This window comes from Orcinus orca, chromosome 3, assembly GCF_937001465.1.
Source record: "Orcinus orca chromosome 3, mOrcOrc1.1, whole genome shotgun sequence".
Classification (NCBI taxonomy): domain Eukaryota; kingdom Metazoa; phylum Chordata; class Mammalia; order Artiodactyla; family Delphinidae; genus Orcinus; species Orcinus orca.
In genome coordinates this window covers 109,166,005-109,189,208 of record NC_064561.1, presented here as the reverse complement: position 1 = coordinate 109,189,208, position 23,204 = coordinate 109,166,005, and the positions used below count along the sequence as shown (strand labels likewise).

Here is a 23,204-nt window from a genome sequence, read left to right as displayed (position 1 = left end):
TTTTAGGGTTTTCCATATACAAAAACCATGTCATCTACAAATAGTGACAGTTTTACTTTTTCCTTTCCAATTTGGATGACTTTTCTTTCTTTTTCTTGCTTAATTACTCTGACTAGGACATGCAACACTATGTAAAATAAAGTCGCAAAGTGGGCATCCTTGTCTTGTTCCTGACCTTAGAGGAAAAGCTTTCAGCTTTTTACTATTGAGTATGATGTTAGCTGTGTACTTATCATATATGGCCCTGGTTATACTGAGATATGTTGCATCTATACTCACTTTGTTGAGTTTAATCATAAATGGATGTTGAATTTTGTCAAATGTTTTTTCTGCATTTACTGAGATGATCATATGATTTTTATCCTTCATTTTATTAATATTGTATATCCTGTTGATTGATTTGTGGATATTGAAGCATCCTTGCATCCCTGGAATAAATCCCACTTAATGATAGTATACGATCCTCTTAATGTATTGTTGAATTCAGTTTGCTAATATTTTGTTGAGAATTCTTTCATCTGTGTTCACCAGGGATACTGGCCTGTAATTTTCTCTTCTTGTGGGAAAGGGAAGTTTCTTCAATAAATGGTGCTGGGAAAACTGGACAGCCACATGCAAAAGAATAAAACTAGGCTGTCTTACACCATACACAAAAATTAACTCAAAATGTATTAAAGACTTGAATGTAAGATCTATAACCATAAAACTCCTAGAAGAAAACATAGGCAATAAGCTCCTTGACATTGATCTTGGCTATGATTTTTTGGATCTGACTACCAAAACAAAGGCAACAAAAGCCAAAATAAACAAGTAGGACTTCAACAAACTAAAAAGCTTATGCACAGCAAAGGAAATCATCGACAAAATGAAAAGCCAGTCTACTGAATGGGAGAAAATATTTGCAAATTATACATCCGATAAGGGGTTAATATCCAAAATATATAAAAACTCATACAACTCAATAGCCAAAAACCAAGCAAACTGATTTAAAAATGGGCAGAGGATCTGAAGGCACATTTTTTCCAAAGAAGTTGGCCAACAGGCACATGAAAAGATGCTAATCATTTAATCATCAGGGTCATGCAAATCAAAACCACACTGAGATATCACCTCACACCTGTTAGAATGGCTATTATCAAAAAGTCAAGAAATAGCAAGTGTTGATGAGAATGTGGAAAAAAGGGATCCCTCGTGCACTCTTAGTGGGAATGCAGATTGGTACAGCCACTATGGAAGACGGTATGGAGGTTCCTCAAGAAATTAAAAACAGACCTACCATATGATCTAGCAATTCACTTCTCGGTATTTATCTGAAGAAAATGAAAATACTAATTCAAAAAGATATATGCACCCTCATGTTCATTGCAGCATTATTTACAACAGCCAAGATATGGGAACTACCTAAGTGTCCATCAATGGATGAATGGATAAAGAAGTTATGACATATATACAGTGGAATACTATTCAGCCATAAAAAGAATGGAATCTTGCCATTTGCGATAACCAAGATGGACATAGAGGGCATTATGCTAAGTGAATTATGCTAAGTGAAATAAGTCAGAGAAAGACACCATATGATCTCACATATACGTGGCATCTAAAAATGAAACAAACAAATGAAACAAACAAATAATTAAGAAAACAGATTAGTGGTTGCCAGAGGTGAGGGAGGTGGGTGAAATGGGCTAAGGGGGTAAAAAGGTACAAACTTCCAATTATAAAATAACAAGTCATAGGAATATTGTGTACAGCATGATGACTATAGCCAATAACACTGTACTGCATATTTGAAAGTTGCTAAAGGAATAAATCTGAAAAGTCCTCATCATAAGAAAAAAAAATACTTGTAACTGTACGGTGAGGGGTGGTAATTAGATTTACTGCAGGTGATCACTTCACAATGTATACAAATATTGAGTCATTATGTTGAACACCTGATACTAATATAGTGTTATAGTCAATTATACCTCAATTTAAAAAAAGAAAAAGAGCATGAACACAGATTAACAATAGAAGTTATTTATTAAACACCTATGTGCTATGCAATACTGGGTGTTCAAAATTAGGATAAGACATGGTCTCTGGACTCATATTGCTAAGAATCACTACGAAAAAAGCAATTATTCTCTATAGTACTAGTGATGATTCTAATACTTGTCAATGGCGATGATCCACTAACAAAGAGCCCTCAGAGGAAGAAAGGGGTCTTTTAGCTTATTCTCTCCACACTGAAGCTTCTTTTCTCCCTGGAGCCCACTTGCATGAAGATAGGATCTTTTCCTTTATCCTACAAAATACCAAAACACTCCTGGATGGGTCTTCAGTGTTTCACCAGGGCAGCAGGAGAAAGAAGGAAGCTCAGAAAAACTCCAGGAAGGCTAAGACAATGTAGGATCTGTCCTTGGTCCTGACCACACTTTTCATAAGTTTGGGGTTTGAAAAAAGGAGACATAATGGGCTAAAATGGAACCAAAACAGCAATTAAAAAAATATATAAACCCAAAAATGCCTAGGATTTTTTGCGACCCATATATCCAGAAACCTTTTTGCCTGCATGGGACATGGAGAGAGGATCTGATGATTCTAGAATGTCTCCAGGTTAAACTAGGTAATAAGGACTCCTGCACATTTGTACAGTGTTTAATTTCCTTTGACTTCATCACTATGACATCCTTTCCTTATTTTTCCTCTCTCTCTCTCTCTGTCACATTCTCCTTGACTTTTCCCCCACTCCCCCCAACACTTTTAATAAGGAAACTTGGACCATCTATATTTTACTTTCATAAAATCCATGACCCCATTCCAAACAAAACATCTAGCCCTACATTATTTAGCCTTGCTCATTAGAAACTAAAATTATTCCAAGAATTTGGTGGTTTCCTTTTTGCAAATTACTAGATGGTTGTGATTTACTGCTAAAACTCTATATCAGAAAATCTTCATGGGACATTAGAAGTACACACAACCTTCTTCATTAGAAAAAGGATCTTGTGAGTTTTACACATTATCCTGGATGGTAGAAGCTCTTTGTCAATCTGCCTTGGACTGTTAGCCACAATCATGGGATCCCTAAAAAAGCTGCTTCAGTGTGATGCGCTAGAGAGCTTGAGAGTTTGAATCAGGCCCATGTTTTTATCCAAGCTTACTAGTCACTATCTATGTGATGTATTACTAGATTACTCTTAATTTTATAATCTGAAAGTTAAAACTATACTACTTACAGATTTGAGATGGAATTAGCCTAGTGCTTGGCAACTGTAAGATGCTCAATAAACATTAGGTATTATTACAAGGAGGAATAATATTGGCTCATACTATATATAATTTTTTTGGCCCTTCTTGTAGCTCATCACTTTCCCTATTCCACTCTAGAGTCCATAGGGTGGATTCAAGCATTAGAGCTGTGTTTAAAAAGCTACGTCAACTACAATAGGAAGAGATGATAAAGCGAGTGCCATTTTCAGTATTTTTATATTTAGCTTATAGTGATTACATGCAGTAATGACCCCAATTTGTTAATATCTCCATGTATCCAGGCCTTTTGAAATACTCTCCCACGATGACACTGAGATTAGACATAGGACTTGCCGAGGGTAAGAGTTGTAAAAATGCTGAACACAGAGGCTTAAAAAGCACTTGCTCATTGGGTTTTTCCCTCTGCACTCTTCAAACCCTGAGCCCATGTCAACAAGCACAGGCTAGTCTGCTGAATGATAAGAAACATGTGATACAGTTGTCTCCATTGCCCCAGTTGGAAGCCAGACAGCATCCAGAAGCAAAGTTGCCTAACTGGCCAGAAGCTGACCAGAGATGCATAAGTGAGCCCAGCTGAGAACAAAAGAAATACCCAGCTAAGCCTGATCCAACTTTTTCACCTACAGAATCATTACTAAATAAATGGTAGTTGCTTTGCGCTACTAATGGAGTGGTTTGTTATACAGCAAATGCTAACTGATACATATTTTCTCTCCAAGGAGAAAGTATGGTAGAGTAAAATATGGTCTGGACCAGGAGCCTGAAGAAGCGTTTTTAGTTCCATTTCTGCTATATGATCATCATAAGACCTTGGGCAGGTCAGTTATTCTCTTTTATTTTAGTCTATTATCTATAAAATGGAAATGGTAATACCTGTCTATTTCACAAGTAGGCTGTGGGAAACAAATTATGTAATATACATGAAAATGCTTTATCAGAAAGTACTATACCAATGTAAGTAATGTCAATTTTATGTTTTTCATATTTAAAATTGTTTCTAAAAAATAACAGACTTTATAAAATAATACTCCAAGATAAGTCAACATGATAATTGTTCTTCGAGCAGTTATAGAAGATGGGTGGTGTTCCTTAGAGGGATTTCTGTGTGGTCTGGGAGGAAGGGGTTTGCTGGAAGGAAGCCATAAGTATTGGGTTGGCCAAAAGGTTCGTTTGTTTTTTTTCCGTAAGATGGCTCTAGTAGCACTTAGTAGTCTTTAACTTCATTCGAAACAATTTTGTTAGATTGTATGTGACAGCTGTCATACCGGCGTGCATTTAAAAAAAAGCTTATCAAAACTGGTGAATTTTTGTGTAGCCATTTTATTATTGAAGATGGAAGAAAAAAAGCAACACTTTTGGCATATTATGCTTTATTTTTTCAAGAAAGGTAAAAAGGCAACTGAAACGCAAAAAAAAAAAGTTTTGTGCAGTGTATGGAGAAGGTGCTGTGACTGATCAAGCATGTCAAAAGTGGTCTGCCAAGTTTTGTGCTAGAGATTTCTCGCTGGACAGTGCTCCATGGTTGGGTAGACCAGTTGAAGTTGATAGCAATCAAATAGAGATATTAATTGAGAACAATCACCGTTATACCACACGGGGGATAGCTGACATACTCAAAATATCCAGAGCATCGAAAGTCATTTGCACCAGTTTGGTTATGTTCATCGCTTTGATGTTTGGGTTCCACATAAGTTAAGAGAAAAAAACCTTCCTGACCTTATTTCTGCATGCGATTCTCTAGTGAAATGCAATGAAAACGTTCTGTTTTTAAAACAAATTGTGACGGGTAATGAAAAGTGGATATCGTACAATAATGTGGAATGGAAGAGATTGTGGGGCAAGTGAAATGAACCACCACCAATCACACCAAAGGCAGGTCTTCATCCAAAGAAAGTGATGTTGTGTATATGGTGGGATTGGAAGGGAGTCCTCTATTATGAGCTCCTTACGGAAAACCAAACCATTAATTCCAACAAGTACTGCACCCAATTAGACCAACTGAAAGCAGCACTGGACGAAAAGCATCCAGAATCAGTCAACAGAAAACACTTAATCTTCCATCAGGATAACACAAGACCGCATGTTTCTTTGATGACCAGGCAAAAACTGTTACAGCTTGGCTGGGAAGTTCTGATTCACCGCTCTATTCACCAGACATTGCATCTTTGGATTTCCATTTATTTCAGTCTTTACAAAATTCTCTTAATGGAAAAATTTCAATTCCCTGGAAGACTGTAAAAGGTACCTGGAACAGTTCTTTGCTCAAAAAGATAAAAAGTTTTGGGAAGATGGCATTACGAAGTTGCCTGAAAAATGGCAGAAGGCAGTGGAACGGTGAATATGTTGTTCAATAAATTTCTTGGTGAAAATGAAATATGTGTCTTTTATTTTTACTTCAAAGCTGAAGGCACTTTTTGGCCAACCCAATATTAAACTTATGAGGGGTTGCACTGAAATGTTTTACTAATAATCAGAGCAAGAAAAATCCAGATCTTTAGAGAAAGTCATTATTGCTAGTAAATGACATTAGCATACATTGTAGATTTTGTGAGGTCTGGAGTTGAAAAAAATTAGGTTTTTAAACGTCAATAATTTTTAACATTCTCATTCCCCTAGATATAAAAGTATCTTGTTCTGAACTACCAGCTTTAAGAATGTCAATTCCTGTCCATATATTTTTTTCACTTTTAAATCCAAATACCTTCTATCTAAATCAGTGTTATCTTGCATATGATTTTATCACTAACATCACAAAACACAATCCTTCAGTATCTATTTGTGCCAGGCTTTAAAAGCAACCTGCTTTTTTAAACATCTTTATTGGAGTATAATTGCTTTACAATGGTGTGTTAGTTTCTGCTGTATAACAAAGTGAATCAGCTATGCGTATACATATATCCCCATTTCCCTTCCCTCTTGCATCTCCCTCCCACCCTCCCTATCCCACCCCTCTAGGTGAACACAAAGCACCAAGCTGATCTCCCTGTGCTATGCGGCTGTTTCCCACTAGCTATCTACTTTACGTTTGGTAGTGTATATATATCCATGCCACTCTCTCACTTCATCCCCGCTTACCCTTCCCCCTCCCTGTGTCCTCAAGTCCATTCTCTATGTCTGCGTCTTTATTCCTGTCCTGCTCCTAGGTTCTTCAGAGCCTTTTTGTTTTTTTTTTTTTAGATTCCATATATATGTGTTAGCATACGGTATTTGTTTTTCTCTTTCTGACTCACTTCACTCTGTATGACAGACTCTAGGTCCATCCACCTCATTATAAATAACTCAATTTTGTTTCTCTTTATGTCTGAGTGATATTACATTGTATATATGTGTCACATCTTCTTTATCCATTCATCTGTCCACGGACACTTAGGTTGCTTCCATGTCCTGGCTATTGTAAATAGAGCTGCAATGAACATTGTGGTACATGACTCTTTTTGAATTATGGTTTTCTCAGGGTGTATGCCCAGTAGTGGGATTGCTGGGTCATATGGTAGCTCTATTTTTAGTTTTTTGAGGAACCTCCATACTGTTCTCCATAGTGGCTGTATTGATTTACATTCCCATCAAGAGTGCAAGAGGGCTGCCTTTTCTCCACACCCTCTCCAGCATTTATTGTTTCTAGATTTTTTGACGATGGCCATTCTGACTGGTGTGAGGTGATACCTCATTGTAGTTTTGATTTGTGTTTCTGTAATGATTAGTGATGTTGAGCATCCTTTCATGTGTGTGCTGCCAATCTGTATATCTTCTTTGGAGAAATGTCTAGTTAGGTCTTCTGCCCATTTTTGGATTGGGTTGTTTGTTTTTTTGATATTGAGCTTCATGAGCTGCCTGTATATTTTGGAGATTAATCTTTTGTCAGTTGGTTCATTTGCAAATATTTTCTCGCATTCTGAGGGTTGTTTTTTCGTCTTGGTTATGGTTTCCTTTGCTGTGCAAAAGCTTTTAAGTTTCATTAGGTCCCATTTGTTTATTTTTGTTTTTATTTCCCTTTCTCTAGGAGGTTGGTCAAAAGGATCTTGCTGTGATTTATGTCATAGAGTGTTCTGCCTATGTTTTCCTATAAGAGTTTTATAGTGTCTGGCCTTACATTTAGATCTTTAATCCATTTTGAGTTTATTTTTGTGTATGGTGCTAGGGAGTGTTCTAATTTCATTCTTTTACATGTAGCTGTCCAGTTTTTCCAGCACCACTTATTGAAGAGGCTGTCTTTTCTCCATTGTATATTCTTGCCTCCTTTATCAAAGATAAGGTGACCATATGTGCGTGGGTTTATCTCTGAGCTTTCTACTCTGTTCCATTGATCTATATTTCTGTTTTCGTGCCAGCACCATACTGTCTTGATTACTGTAGCTTTGTAGTAGAGTCTGAAGTCCATGAGCCTGATTCCCCCAGCTCCGTTTTTCTTTCTCAAGATTGCTTTGGCTATTCAGGGTTTTTCGTGTTTCCATACAAATTGTGAAATTTTTTTGTTCTCATTCTGTGAAAAATGCAAGTGGTTGTTTCATAGGGATTGCATTGCATCTGTAGATTGCTTTGGGTAGTATAGTCATTTTCATAATGTTGATTCTTCCAATCCAGGAACATGGCATATCTCTCCATCTGTTTGTATCATCTTTAATTTCTTTCATCAGTGTCTTATAATTTTCTGCATACAGGTCTTTGTCTCCCTAGGTAGGTTTATTCCTAGGTATTTCATTCTTTTTGTTGCCATGGTAAATGGGAGTGTTTGCTTAATTTCTTTTTCAGATTTTTCATCATTAGTGTATAGGAATGCAAGTGATTTCTGTGTATTAATTTTGTATCCTGCTACTTTACCAAATTCATTGATTAGCTCTCGTAGTTTTCTGGTAGCATCTTTAGGATTTTCTATGTATAGTATCATGTCATCTGCAAACAGTGACTGCTTTACTTCTTTTCCGATTTGGATTCCTTTTATTTCTTTTCCTTCTCTGACTGTTGTGGCTAAAACTTCCAAAACTATGTTGAATAACAGCGGTGAGAGTGGGCAACCTTGTCTTGCTCCTGATCTTAGTAGAAATGGTTTCAGTTTTTCACCATTGAGAATGATGTTTGCTGTGGGTTTGTCATATATGGCCTTTATTATGTTGAGGTAAGTTCTTCTATGCCTACTTTCTGGAGGGTTTTTATCATAAATGGGTGTTGAATATTGTCGAAAGAAGAGCGACCTACATTTTAATCATAAGTATTCAGAATGGCTATTTTGAAAATCTATAATTTACTGAAAGGTAAATGACATAATTTGTCCTAACAAGTATCTTATATCACATTGCATACAATGAACTTTAGGGGGAAAGTCCTGCAAGGAAGGCTGGGAAGGCTGAGACTATCTTCATTTTATGAATGAGGAAACTGAGGCTCAGAAGGTTAAACTCGTCTAAGGACATCCTCTACTGAGTGGCAAAGTCAGGTAACTCCCAATCCAGTGTGCTTTTCCCACAATGCTCCACTGCTTCTAAGGTAAAGGATTTTATAGTGAATGTTGATGCTCTGAAGGTCTCAATTATTTAGGGACTGATTATACAATTTGTAGATTTTTTTCTATCTCTACTTCTTCTCCTTCCTCTTGCTCTGGGATAACCACTAAATGCAATACCACTTTTTAGGTGCTCTGGTAAAGGTCTGGCATGTCAAAGAGGTCAAACACTAATGGTCAAAATGAGGTTTGTAGAGACAATTTCATTCTTCCTTTTCCTCACTCTCTTGCATGGCTCTGAATAATCAAAGTTAGCTATTCACATGGTTTCTATTAAATGGGGTTTTCTTCTGTCCGAAATGTTTAGAAGAGGTTAGCAAGGTGGCTGTAAAGGCAAAGACTGGAAAATAATCGAGCCAATTACATTTTACAAGCAAAAGAAGCCTTACTTTTTCACATGAAGATTAAACAAACAAAAAGACCTTTTCTACTCAGAAGCTAATGAAGGTGGGCTTGGGCTTTTCACTTCCATTTAAACACGGCAAATTATATAAAGTAGAGTGAATGATTCAAAATGTTAAGATTTTATAGCAATACCATTTCTTAGGAGGTGCAAGATGTACCTGATTTTTCTTTCTTTGAGCCTGGGGTTTTAAGAGTCCCAGGCAGGGACTGGGCCGTCCAGATCATCCCATCAATTGATGCTCTCATTGAAGTGCAGTGGAAGATGCCTGCATTCAATGATCATTCAGTGCGACACATGACAGTATCCCTGGGGGAGGGCACTTCAGAAAAATCATTTAAGTTGGAATATTGAAATATCCTATTCTTTTGCAAACTACAGTATATTTTAAAAAAGAAATCTCATCCAAAATGATTAACACTTCCTACTGTTCAGGAAAAAAGCCTGCCCTTTCAGACTAACAGCTGTGAATCATTAGCTCTCCAGTGATGAGATGTGTTTGATGAGTATTTTTCTTTCTAATTAAGAGATGAGATTCTCTATTTGACTGTCTCTTCAGAAAGAAGTGAAGAAAAAATTCTCTGCCTACATGGAAAGGCCATCTCCTACAAAACAATTAATTATTTCAAGGCTCTTTTAGAAAATCCCTTTCCTCCCTAATTTCAATTCATTTTTTTTTTCTTAAACTTAACACATTTACGGCCTTTACAGTATTAACCCATTTTTCACCCAGCCTTCACCCTCTGTTTACCTGTTTGTTTCATCATTCAAAAATGTCTATATCAGATGAAATAAAATGAGGAAATATAACAAAAGTAAGTACATGCTTATGCTAACAGCATTTGATGTGACAATATTCACTGATGTGAGAGAGGCCTCAAATTAGAAAGATAATAAATACATAGTGTTTGCCTTTTGAGGAATTAAGCATTGCTTAAAAAAAAAACAACTTTTAAGGGGTCTAGCCACATATAAAAACTGGTTATGGTAATTAATCCCTAAAAGGAAACTATTTTACGTCTACCATTAAGACTGGCCCTAAAGAAGAAAGCTAGTGGATGTAAAGTGGAACCCAAAATATATGTCTTTTCTTCTTTGAAAAAGCCATCATCCAGGTTAAAAAAATTCCTGAATTAAAAACATGATAGGAGAGAACAGTAAGAAGCAAATGAAAACACTGTTTGCGAATCAATCCCATCAACCACCTCCTTAGATCCTTTTCAGCACAAGGAAAGAAAGAAGGGGTGTAAGGGAAGAGGGTCAACTTTCAAACATTTGGGCGCTGTGTTGCCACTTCCCTCCCCCAGGGTGCATCTGGAAACATGTGGGGATGTTTTTAGTTATCACAATGACTCAAGTGGGAAAGGGGTGATACCAGCATTTATTGGGTGGGGCATGGGTGTGAAACACCCTGAAATATGCGGAACAGTTCCCCCCGGTGAAAAATCTTCCTGTCCCCCATGCTAACAGTACTCCTCTTTGAGAAACATTGCCAATTCTCACATAGACACTAGGATATTCCACAGCTAACTTAGAAAAGAAGAAACAGTAGGTACATACATATACAAATGTGCACAGAAGAAGGCTAGATATATTTCCTAGATGATGGCATGAGAGTAGCAGAGAAAAAGAATTGCACTCATTCATATGTATTTGCACTAGATTCTTTCTCTCCATTAACGCTCAATATTTCTTAAATATATGTCTAAAGAAGAACTGGAGGTGAACCCGTTCTGCCCACTTACTCTCCCTTGGCTTAAGTTAGGCTCCATGCATCATCAGGGACTTCAGAACTTCATCTTCTGGGAAGGGGGTGGTTTTGCCTTGATTTAAATAGCCAGATGGTGTCACCACCTGTTCTAAGGTCTTTATTTCTGGTTGATTCCACTAGAGCTTTTGGTACCACCTACGTGAACAGGAGAGAGAAGATAGGCAATGTGAACCTGATTAATTCCCAGCCTAACAATAGCCTTTTTAAGGTGGTTTTAAAGTATGACACGTTACTCTCTTGAAGAGAGGCTTTGCTTTGTTTGGACAATTTTCTAAAATAAACAGTGGTAAGGAATTGGTCACAACCTTAGACCTGCTGGATCGCTCCACCTTGTTTAGCTGTTTCCTATGGTCTTGCTGCAATGACCCAGAGAACTTTATCATGCTAACATGCATGCTTATACACAGTGGCTTTTCTCCCTCTCTCAATCAGAATGAGAACTGAGATGATTCCCTCTATTGCTTTCTTTTTGAGTAGTTACAACCAAATACCAGACTGAAGAGACTTGTGCTGTGTGTGTGTGTGTGTGTGTGTGTGTGTGTGTTTTATGTGTTTAGAGCAAAAAAGTCAAAGTGTACTCTCTACCAAATGATCACTTATATTGATTAGGCAAAATGCAAAATATGTTAAGAGGAACATCTCTCTCTGTTGTTCTGGTGACAGAATGAGGTATATGGTTAGGAGTACAAAAAAATGATAAATTGGTTGATTTATTGGCAAAGCTTTGAATTGAATGCATATACTATAACTTAGTTCATATATTTACTGAAGGTGTTAAAAATATCATTGTTTGTTCAGATTTACTTAGACCATTTATAAATATACACCAGGAAGTTCTGATTCTTTACTTTGTGAAACCGTACACAGGGTTTTTGAAATTGCTACCTGAAACTTAAAGTCTACCATCTTAGAACATCCAGGCCTTTTTGAAAAGCATAGCTTGACTTCATCTATTAAAGAAGCAAGCATGACAACTAGATAGGACTCATTTGAAGCTGTCTTACAAATGACTCACAGAAATACCTACTGAAGAATCTCCACAACAAAATGGACCAAAACAACCTCAGAGATGGTGCTATCAACTCATCATAGCATAATGCACCCTACTCTCCTTGATGGAGATATTATATCAATAGAACCTGCAAGCCAGAAGGCTTGGGAAATTATTTATTTATTTAGATTTTTTTCTTTTTCAGCTTACAAGTTGTACCACTATTTGGTGTCATTTTAATCAAAGTCAGAGATGAAAGGCTCTGGCTTTGCTTTGAGAACACTGACAAGTCCAAAATGTAAAGCCCAGAGTGCGTCCAACTACAGCATCGCATCAACCACACATGAATAACTGATAAGCAATCCCTGTAATGTTGTGAGTTTCTTGTTAGTAAAAGTTTGGATGTAGAATGAAAGTGACAAATGCTTATAGATGCCCAGAGAATGCTGATTCTCTGAGGTCCCTTTCATTAGAAATTAGTACTTTACCTAGTAGTTTGTAATGCCTACCATAGAACCAAGCACAGTTATGCTTTTAATTTTAATAGCTTCATCATTCACAGAAGTTCTCATTCAAAAACGGCTGCACACAGTCCTTCTTGCAGGTTACAGATCAACACATACTTATTGTTTTAAGTGACCAAATACCAACAATTAAGAGGAATTGGTGAACTGGTATTATTTGGTCCATGAGGAGATTTCTGGTCCGAAGTAACAATTGCTCTTAAAAAATACTTAAAGACTACATCAAAAAACATGTAAGAGTGAATAAGGTTGTTAAGCTCACTGAAGCTTGTCTTTTCCCAGAATCCCATTTCTCTAGAATCCAACTGGTTTTGTCGGGACCCATGACTATCTCACTAGTGTAGGTACAGAACATTTCATGCTTGAATTATTTTCTAAAAAAAAAAAAGGCATTTTAATGTTGGTTCTCAATTTGTTCCTGTTTTGCTTTTGTTTATTCTCCAGTGTCAATGAAAAACGCATATTTTTCCATGATATTCAAGTCATTATAGTATGTTCTGATATCCCTTCCTGTCTTTTAAATTTTTAAACTATTATTTAATAAAACTGTTGGATTAAATGTGATATTTTAGTTAGGGATATTGTCACACAAGTGTGCCATTTTTATGTATTTTCTAGGGCTTTGGAAGCACTGTAAATGTTTGTTAAAGCTTATTAAAGATAGTTATCTTTTAAATTTTTAAAGAAATTAATCTATTATCATTACTTTTTTTTTTTTTGGTACGTGGGCCTCTCACTGCTGTGGCCTCTCCCATTGCGGAGCACAGGCTCCGGACGCGCAGGTTCAGTGGCCATGGCTCACGGGCCTAGCCGCTCCGCGGCATGTGGGATCTTCCCGGACCGGGGCATGAACCCGTGTCCCCTGCATCGGCAGGCGGACTCTCAACCACTGCACCACCAGGGAAGTCCGATGTGGACCATTTTTAAAGTCTTTATTGAATTTGTTACAATATTGTTTATGTTTTATGTTTTGGTCACGAAGCATATGGGATCTTAGCTCCCTGACCAGGGATCGAACCCGCACCCCCTGCATTGGAAAGTGAAGTCTTAACCACTGGACCACCAGGGGATTCCCTATCACTACTATTTTTGAAGTAGGTTCTTGATCAACTTCCCTCTTTGTGTGTGTAGATGCTGTATCTAGAAACACAAATCTGATACCAATGTTTGCTGATGTACAAAATGTAAAATTTTCCCTAAGCTTGAAATCTGGCTTTAAAGCTATCTCCATCACGAACAGGTACAATATCTAGGGCAACAGCTGGCACTTCAGTTGCTCATGGGGGGGAAGTTCCCTCTGTTCCATATGACATGCCAGAAAATAGGATACCCAGCTATCTAACAAGCCAAACACATGTTAGTGAAGTCTGCGATCCAAGTTACTCTAAGAATTAATCCTGTGGTCTTTATACTCCTCCTTCTATCTCACTGAACAGAAACAGATCAATAATCATCCAGTAGCTGGTATGCAGAGGGCTGCACTCTGCCAAGTTTGGGGATGTTTGGTACCACATTCTGATTCATTTCCACTCAAATTATCTCCCCCAGACTTATCCAACTTACGTGATTATCTTTCCTGGGCTACTGATTTCCGATCTTTCTTTTTAATCCCTCCTGACATAACCTAGCTGTTACTGCAGGTTATTCTTTATCCAGATTTAGTATCTTCATTTCAATCTTAAGATCACAGAGCCAAAGTCAGAAAGTGCGTTTTTAAATTTTCACCCTCATAAATAGATTTAAGACCTAATAATATCATATATTTCAGTGATCTTACCGGTTTCTGAAACTTCATTTCCCATTCTGTCTTATAATTTTCTAATTTTCTCCTTCACTGGTCTCATTCTCCCCAATCCCTCTGTTCTGGAAAAACTTCAAGAGTTATGTTTAGCAGCTCTAGCTATGTCTGAACATTTCTCTTTGCAATTCAAATAATCATCTTAGGCTGATTTTAACAGCCTCCTTTACTCCATTCCATCTTTTACCCTTGCTGTGTAATGTTTACTGATGAATGTCTTTCTTAACAGATCTAAGTGGTCTAGTTACCACACGGGAAGCCTAGAGGTTTGAACACTAAGTATACATTTCTCTTGGCTATTTTCCACACCTCTAAACATTCTCTTCAATGCAACAGGGCTTGTGTTTCAATGGTAACAGAAGTTATCAGAGAACACTAGTTTAGACAGCAAGCAAGCCGCACTCCAACTGTTCAAACAGCCTGACTTTTACAGTAAAAGGAAAGGCCCTGGGCCAAGACCACTGAGATGAGCAGGTATTTTTAGTTCACTTGTAGGCCAGCTCTAATGTAATTCTGAAATGTTGTCTTCAAACCAAACTCAACTTTTTCAGGGCTGTCCAAATCTGTTTTCTTTTATAGCAAGTACAAATTCTTGGAGCAAGGGAAGCATGCGTATCATTTGCAATGCTGCTGCATGTCTATGGTGTTGATGCCCGATGGCTCAAATTAGTCCACAAAACAGATGAGCGCATTGTAATTAGCTCTTGTCAAACTGTTAGAAATACAAAAACCATTTCCACTGTAATAAAAATTATGAAAAAGAAAAATCTCTCATATCATTTTCAGCCAAAATAGTTCCTGAAATGTCTGGTAGTTTAGGATTCCAGAGTTCTAAAAGAAGGCCATTTCATTTTCAGAAAAGCTTTCATTTCATTGACACGGAGATGCTGAGATGCTGTTGTTGTATTTGATGAGATTTTAAACCTCATTTCTAAAAACGACCTGTCGTAAGTGGACACATTTTGTTGAGCCACAAAGCACTGATGTATGATTCTCAACAAACACATACTTGTATTTTTTAAATTAAGATTTTTTGAACTTTTTCTATCAGTGTGTTATCATGTTTTCCTGAATAACTAAATGTTGTATTTTGTCTAAACAAAAGAGGACATTAAGGGGGCATAACAATGGGTTCAGATGGGATAACTTTGATGTTAAACTCTCATGTGGCGGTCATTAGTTTCTTGTTGACAATTTACTAGAGTATTCACTGTTAGGACAGTAACACACAAGATTATTTTGCTCAGTTTTTAAGTTATTCGCAAGCTTCAGTTAGGTTCTGGAGCTCTCTGCAATTTAATGTCCTCTCAAAGAAAAATACGAGCTATTAACAGGTAGATATTTCAAAAAGGAAATTTAAATACTAACCAAAAGGTGGTGTAGTTTGAGATCAGGTCAGATATAAAAAAACAAACAAAAAAAAAAACAGAAAAATAATTATCCCCTTCTACTTGCCTTCAGAACTTTCTCAAAGATATCTTCAGGTAAACTTGTGGGAATGAGCAGGATGGTATAAATTAATCTGTCTTTAAAAGTAATGAAATTACCACATACAAAAGTTGATACAAAATTAGTCACAGAGCTAAAACTATAAAACGTGTAGAAGAAAACATAGGAGAAGAGTTGTGGCCATGGGCTAGGCAAAGAACTCATAGATACAATGCTAAAAACATGACCTAAATGTGTATTTAAAAACTAGACTTCATTAAAGTTAAAAACTTTATGCTTCAAAAGACATCATTAAGAAAATGAGAAGACAACTCACATACTGGGAGAAAAAAATGGCAAATCATTAAGCTGATAAAGGACTTGCATCCAGAGTATATGAAGAACATTTAAAATCAAATCTAAAAAAAAGTGATTAAAAAGTGGACAAAGGATTTGAATAGACATTTTACCAGTGAAAACACATGAATGTCTAATAAGCCCATGAAGAGAGGCTCAACATCATTAGTCACTAGAGAAATGTAAATTAAACCACAATGAGATACTGCTTCACACCTGCTAGACTGGTTATAATCAAGGCAGAAAGTACTAAATTGTGAAAGTATAGAGAAACTAGAACTCTCATACATTGCTGGTGAGAATGTAAAATGGTACAATCACTTTGGAAAATAGTTTGGTAGTTTCTTAAAAAGGTAAACACACATAAACTTAACATATGAACCAACAATTCAACTCCGAGTTACCTACCCAAGAGAAATGAAGACATATGCCCACATAAAGTCTTGTATATGAATGCTCATTTACAGTAGCATTATTCATGATACCCTCAAGTGCAAACAACCCAATTGTTAATCAGCTGGTGAATAGATAATCAAAATGTACTATATCCATACAGTGGAATACTACAACAATAAAAAGAAGGCACTCCTGACACAATCTGTCATGGATTCAGAATCACTGTGCTAAATGAAAGAAGTCAGAAAGAAGTAAAGGACTACATTTGTATGATTCCATTTATGTGAAATGTCCAGAAAGGCAAATCACTAGAGATTGAAAACAGACTAGTGGTTGCTAGGGGCTGGTGGTGGGAGTGACTGTAGTTGGCACGAGGGGTCATACAGCTCTGTAAATTTACTAAAAATCAGTGAATTATACACTTAAAATGGGTAAATTTTATGGCATATAAATTATACTTCAGTAAAGTTGTTTAAAATAAAAAGTGATAATTTCTGTGGAGGTAAATTCCAATCCAAAGAACTGAGAGAAACTAGGCCAAGGCAATGAATGATCATAGCTCTTGGATGTAGCTTGCCAACACTCTCAAAATATTTAAAATGCTAGTTGATGACACCATCTACATGATGGTTCTTCTAACAGTTGCTGCTCCTTTGAGTTCAGAGAAGTTCCACAAAGGCTATTAAGGAATAGCTAAAGCTAACATCAGCATCAATGATTGCTAATTATAATTGGAAAACCAAGGTCCTAGAGGCAGGTGATGAAAAATGGTAATAAAATGCTTCCAACCTTAAGGTAAGACTATTACACAATAAGTTTTAAATTCCCATGAAAAATATGACCGATTTTGAAAAGAAAATGTTGAATTCCCTACCCTGTGAATAAGAAATGGCTCAAAGGATGACCAAAAAACGCTGAGGAAAACTCGGTCAGAGAAGATAGGGAAAAAAAGGAAGGAAGGAAGGAAGGATAGTTTACAGAACAGGCTGAAAGAAAAAAAAATCAGATAAAGCAAAACAGAAGCAAATCTTAGTACAGGAAAATGAGGATAGAGCATACAAGGTCACCTTCCCTGCCCAGAAGAAAGCACTACTGCATAAATATGACAATGTTTTCTTACTCTGTAATCGTGCTGGGGAGCTCTTTTAATCTGGACCAAGAGACTTCGGTTTTCATTTGAATTCCTCAGTGATGTCTATTACCAAGTTACCTATAGTACCACCTATCAGGAAATAAAACTTTTCACCCCCACTTCCATCCACAAAAATAGCAGGAAAACATTAGGAGGGATTCGTTTTATTTTTCTGGTCAGCAACAGTCAGCAGCTCCCTTTGGTTGGTTGGGTTTGTTTTTCTCAGTATATTACATCAAGAAAATAGAAAGGAAAACTGCTGAACACAGCAGGAAGAGTGAAATAAATCTGAAAACTGCTTCCCGCTGTTTTTATTCCAGCACTTCGAAAACTCTGGGCTAATCCTGTATTTTCCTATACCGCTGCGTACATTTCTTAGATTTTTTTTCACGATAAAGCTTAATACGTGTGTTTGTAAGTTAACTAAATTATAGCAAGCATGGAGAAGCGGGTGAGCCCTGGCAGATTTCCCATTGTTTTCACAGCCATTTTCTCTATCAATTGCTGCAATCTACACTGGCTCCCTGTTCTGCTGTCACTGCTGCAGAGCTATTGTATCTCCCAGGGCGACAGGTGTGGCTTTGTCCTCTAAGTGCATGACACTGGGCAGAAACCAGCTCACCTTTCACAAGTTCACTGTTGTGGCAACATCACACTTCTTTCATTGACGTGGTTGCCTTTCAGACATGTTTGACCACACTGTGCAGAAGTGCTCATCACCTTTCTCACTCTAATAAAGACATCGACTTAGTGGCATCTCTGGGTTCACTGTTTACTGGTGTAATAAGCGAGAGTGACATGTTTCCTCTTCTCTAGCTCTGGCTCGATCTTTTTTTTTTAAAGGAACATTTATTTATTTATTGGCTGCTTTGGTCTTTGTTGCTGCACACGGGCTTTCCCTAGTTGCGGCGAGCGGGAGCTACTCTTCGTTGTGGTGCGTGGGCTTCTCATTGAGGTGGCTTCTCTTGTTGTGAAGCACAGGCTCTAGGCGCGTGGGCTTCAGTAGTTGTGGCATGCGGGCTCAGCAGTTGTGGCTCGCGGGCTCTAGAGCGCAGGCTCAGTAGTTGTGGCACATGGGCTTAGTTGCTCTACGTCATGTGGGATCTTCCCGGACCAGGGATCAAACCCGTGCCCCCTGCACTGGCTGGCGGATTCTTAAGCACTGCGCCCCAAGGAAGTATTAGCTCAATCTTGAGGAGGCAGGGAGAGGTGTACAGTTTCTAAATATCAACTAGAAAAGAGCACCTCATTGCAAATTACAGCAAAAAGTAAATGGATTGGGGTTGGTGTCAAAGAGAGGGCAATATACTCCCTAGAAACAAAACACAGATCATAATGTCTATCATGGAATTTTCTGGATTGGATATATGGCTTTGTTTCTTTCTCTCTTATGACTGACCTATGCAAAATAATGCGTAACTGGCATACAGCTAGAGAGGCAGAGCCTAAAAAGGAACACTGTGAAAAGGTAAAATAAAAAGGGCTTAAAAAATGTTTTCTAAGATTTTTCCCATAAAACAATTAAGCCTGTTTTCTTTTTCTATTGTGAAACTTTATAGATAATGAGAGCCCCAAATCAGCTAAAACACTTTAGTGTTCAGGGTAAAAGAGGTTATGTATGAATACATTTACCAAGCTATAATACAACATGAATTGTTTGTGTATATGGATATAACATAAGATGTGTGTATATAAATTTATATCTATACTGTATCTATATCTATCGATACTTTTATTCATCCATCCCATGGAAAGTATGTAACTTAAATATTAAGTGATTATTTATGGGACCCTCTCCCTCAACTGTAGAATAGAAATATCAATTCAATTATAACATGAAAGTTCATTAAATGCCATTAATGATATAGTTTATCTCACTTCTAAGGAAATAATTTTACACGGGATATATATTGATATAGTACTGTTAATATATTAAGGAACTTTATTATTTTGAAACCTCAACTGGAATTGAAAATGAAGCCTGCTTCAAATAATTATAATTAAATAAAATTATTACCATGTGTATTAGCCATAATTTTTTAACGTCTACTTTACTATCTTATTTCCAGAAATAAGGTGGTAATATTCGAAGGATTTTAAACAATTTTCGTAGCCTCCCTTCAAGATCACATGAAAAGATCCTAAAAATATATTTTTAAAGCTTGTTAGGGGCTTCCCTGGTGGTGCAGTGGTTGAGAATCTGCCTGCTAATGCAGGGGACATGGGATCGAGCCCTGGTCTGGGAGGATCCCACATGCCGCGGGGCAACTAGGCCCGTGAGCCACAACTACTGAGCCTGCGCGTCTGGAGCCTGTGCTCTGCAACAAGAGAGGCCGCGACAGTGAGAGGCCCATGCACCGCGATGAAGAGTGGCCCCTGCTTGCCACAGCTAGAGACAGCCCTCGCACAGAAACGAAGACCCAACACAGCAGAAATAAATAAATTAATTAATAAACTCCTACCCCCAACATCTAAAAAAAAAAAAATGCTTGTTAAATGTAAAAGAATATTTTTATATTATGTGATTTAAAGTCATCATTTTATTAATGTTTTTAGAACTTCTCCCTTCCCATTTTAAGATCCATTTAAAAGACTGTGTTAAAGATAAAGGTGTCAAAGATAAGAAAATGATAATCAGTACCGGAAACCTGTAACAGAGAAATCCTGTATCTTGCTGAAAACCTCTTATCTTCTCACATCTTCAAGAGTCACCCAGTGCTTCAGCACAGCTAAAATATACCTGGGGACTTCCCTGGTGGTGCAGTGGTTAAGAATCCTCCTGCCATTGCAGGGGACACGGGTTCGATCCTAGGTCCGGGAAGATCCCACATGCCACGGAGCAACTAAGCCCATGTGCCACAACTACTGAAGCCCGTGCACCTAGAGTCTATGCTCTGCAACAAGAGAAGCCCTCAATGAGAAGCCCGCACACTGCAATGAAGAGTAGTCCCTGCTCGCCGCAACTAGAAAAAGACCGTTTGCGCCAACAAAGACCCAATGCAGCCAAAAATAAAATTAAATTAAAAAAAAGTTTTTTTTAATAAATAGAATAAAATATGCCTGGCCTATCACACAGAAGCAGTTGAAACTTGCTACATTATAACTTTTCAATTCCACTCCTTTTTGACAATTACATGAGTCCTAGTCCCCTGATACAATGGTGACCTAAAAAATGTAGTGTTGTTTTTTGTTATTTTTTTTTGGTTTTGGTTGTTGCTTTTGTTGTCGTTTCTTCTGTTTTACTTCAGCCTCAATTATAGGTAAATTTTAGTCATATGAGTCTGACTTGATCTGCAATACAAGAAAGTTAGTGTGGGAGGGAGTGTGGGAAGGCATCATGCCCCACCCAAAATCGGTTAATCAGTTTATTATTTATATGCAGTAGTTCCTAGTCCTATAACTGTTGGTTTAAATATATGTTAATTACTGCCTTCTTTAGGAACCATTGGGCCATCCAACACTGCTCTATAGTTGACACCTCTTGTTTCTTTATTCAGTGCCCTGAACTTCCTTATGCAAACCCTCTACCACTCTCAGTTGATGGTTTTTGACTCACCTCTGGCTGCAGAAGGATGGACATTTGACTCAAACCTGGTCATGAGAGCAGTACCTGCTCCTGATCATAGTGATTGGTTCAAATATGGGCCAATCAGAACAAGTGAGACTCAACTCTGGGTCTTTGGGCCTATTGAAAATGAGAGTCTTTTTTTCCTTACCAAAAGCTAGAAGAATGTAGACCTGGGGGTGTTGATTGCCACTTAGGAGAAGTCTTGCCTAAGATCAATGCTAACACAGTGAAAACTAAGCCAAAAAATGGCCGGAAACTGAGTTCTGATTGAATCATTGAAGCCCCCAGATCCAGACATGTCTGGAAGCATAATTTGGCCTCTCACACATACACATCCACATACAAAAGAAGATAGAAAGGACAATTCAGACATTTTGATGAAATTCTTACAGCTTTTGAAAAATTTAGAATTCACCCACCACCCCTGGCCCCCACCAGACTGACCTAACTAGAATCTCTGGCAGGAAGGCCCTAGAATCTTTATTTTTCATTATTCCCTCAGTGTTTCTGGTGATCAGCTAATTTAGGGAACTACTATGGGCATTCATCAACGCTTCTCACTCCTGTTCCAACACCATCAATGGGCCACATGAAGTTCACCTAATGCCCCAGAGGCTTCCCAGAGAACAGACTACAAAATAGAGTAGGCTGAGGGCCATGGTAATTTTCTTCCTGGTAGCTGTCATGCCACCACCCCTTTTCTCCTCCAGTTAAGAGAACGGACGGCAGTTATGTGGGAGAGACTTTAATGAAAGGAGGTCTCTTTTCTTCCTTCTTCTCAACAGGTTCCTGATAAAGCAGTCTCTAATCCGTGTGTAATCTGGAATATGTGGGGCTTACTCTCCTGATCTGTTTGACTCTGACTGGTGAGAAAAGTAGGATGACCAGATAAAATACAACTTGAAAGTGGGTACCCAAATTCCATTTTTCTCATTGTCTTAGAAAATTCAGGTGGCCTGAATGGAAGGAACTAAGTTTGTCTGTTAGATCTTAGAACTCAGGGCAGGGGATTATTTGGGGGACATAGTCTCCTGAGGTTTGGAGTGAGATCTCACTCGACTGGCTGGGTTTCTTTTCCCCCATTTTATAAAGCAAGAGAAATTACTCCAAATTTACCCTCCGGTGTTTCTAACTTGCTTCCAATAACACTGTTCTCATAGTGCCGTTGTTTAGAAAGGTTGAGATTAACAAACACTTCTGAGAAGATTTCCTACCTTCAGATCTACTTAACAGGGGTTCCAGTTCCTGCAGGTTTGTTCATCTACGTCAGCCCTAAGGGTAGCCAACAGGCCCAGTATGGCCATCCCACTAAAAAGAGGGACCTTTTTATATCATTATTATCAAATTTATTGACCTTTTTATATCATTGGACATTCTGGGCTAGTTTTCCCCATAAAAATTTGCAAGTCTACCTTCTCAGGGCAAATTTTGTCTAATTAGCAGGCAGATTCTAGGGACAGCTTTCTACCACTGAATAGAAAAGTGACCACAAACCATGTGCTTTCAGAAAGCTCATCCTAATATTTTTCAAAATGGACAGGAATTCACTGTGAAGAAGCTGCATGAGGTCCTCTGGGTCTCCAAAAATTAGTGATCCTATAGAACCTGTCCCTTTGTGTTACCTTGAGTTGGGTTTCATGGGCAAGTTGTCTTGACGGAAAGGAATTTCCAGTGAGATGAAACAAGATGTGTTCTACCCTCTTTCACAGTGGCCCACACTTTCTTCTTTTTAACTTGTACCTTAATGACTTGTTATCTCTTGACTGAGCTAGATGCAGAGTGTGAAGAGAAGAGAGAAAAAGCATTTCCTAAAGTATTGATGTCATGGTGTTATTGTCACAAAACAGGTGTGAGCTTAAAAAACAAATAGTCTACCATTTACTCAGTATTGAAAAAATGGTGTTAAGATTAATCATCTTAAAACCCAAATAATTACTTTTGGCAGATACTCTGTAACACTTAGCTCAGCTAACCCCTCTGAACAGGATTCCATCATCTAAGGGTAGCAAGTTTTGGTTGAGGACTCATAGGAAGTTAAAAGGTAAGCTCTTCTGTGGGTGCTCTAATGGACCTTCCTGATGTCT

At 37.7% G+C, this 23,204-nt stretch overlaps 1 protein-coding gene across 14 annotated transcripts in view; it reads right to left on the bottom strand.

Moving 5' to 3' along the window:
* MCTP1 (multiple C2 and transmembrane domain containing 1) overlaps nucleotides 1-23,204 on the bottom strand; it is a 543,328-nt gene that overhangs the window by 102,916 nt on the left and 417,208 nt on the right. The window contains exon 18 of one of the 14 annotated variants that reach the window (XR_007476708.1): nucleotides 10,901-11,061. The exons of the other annotated variants lie outside the window; for them this stretch is intronic. The gene's annotated coding sequence lies outside the window, so the exon portion shown is untranslated. The remainder of the gene's footprint in view (nucleotides 1-10,900; nucleotides 11,062-23,204) is intronic. 14 annotated transcript variants of the gene reach the window in all.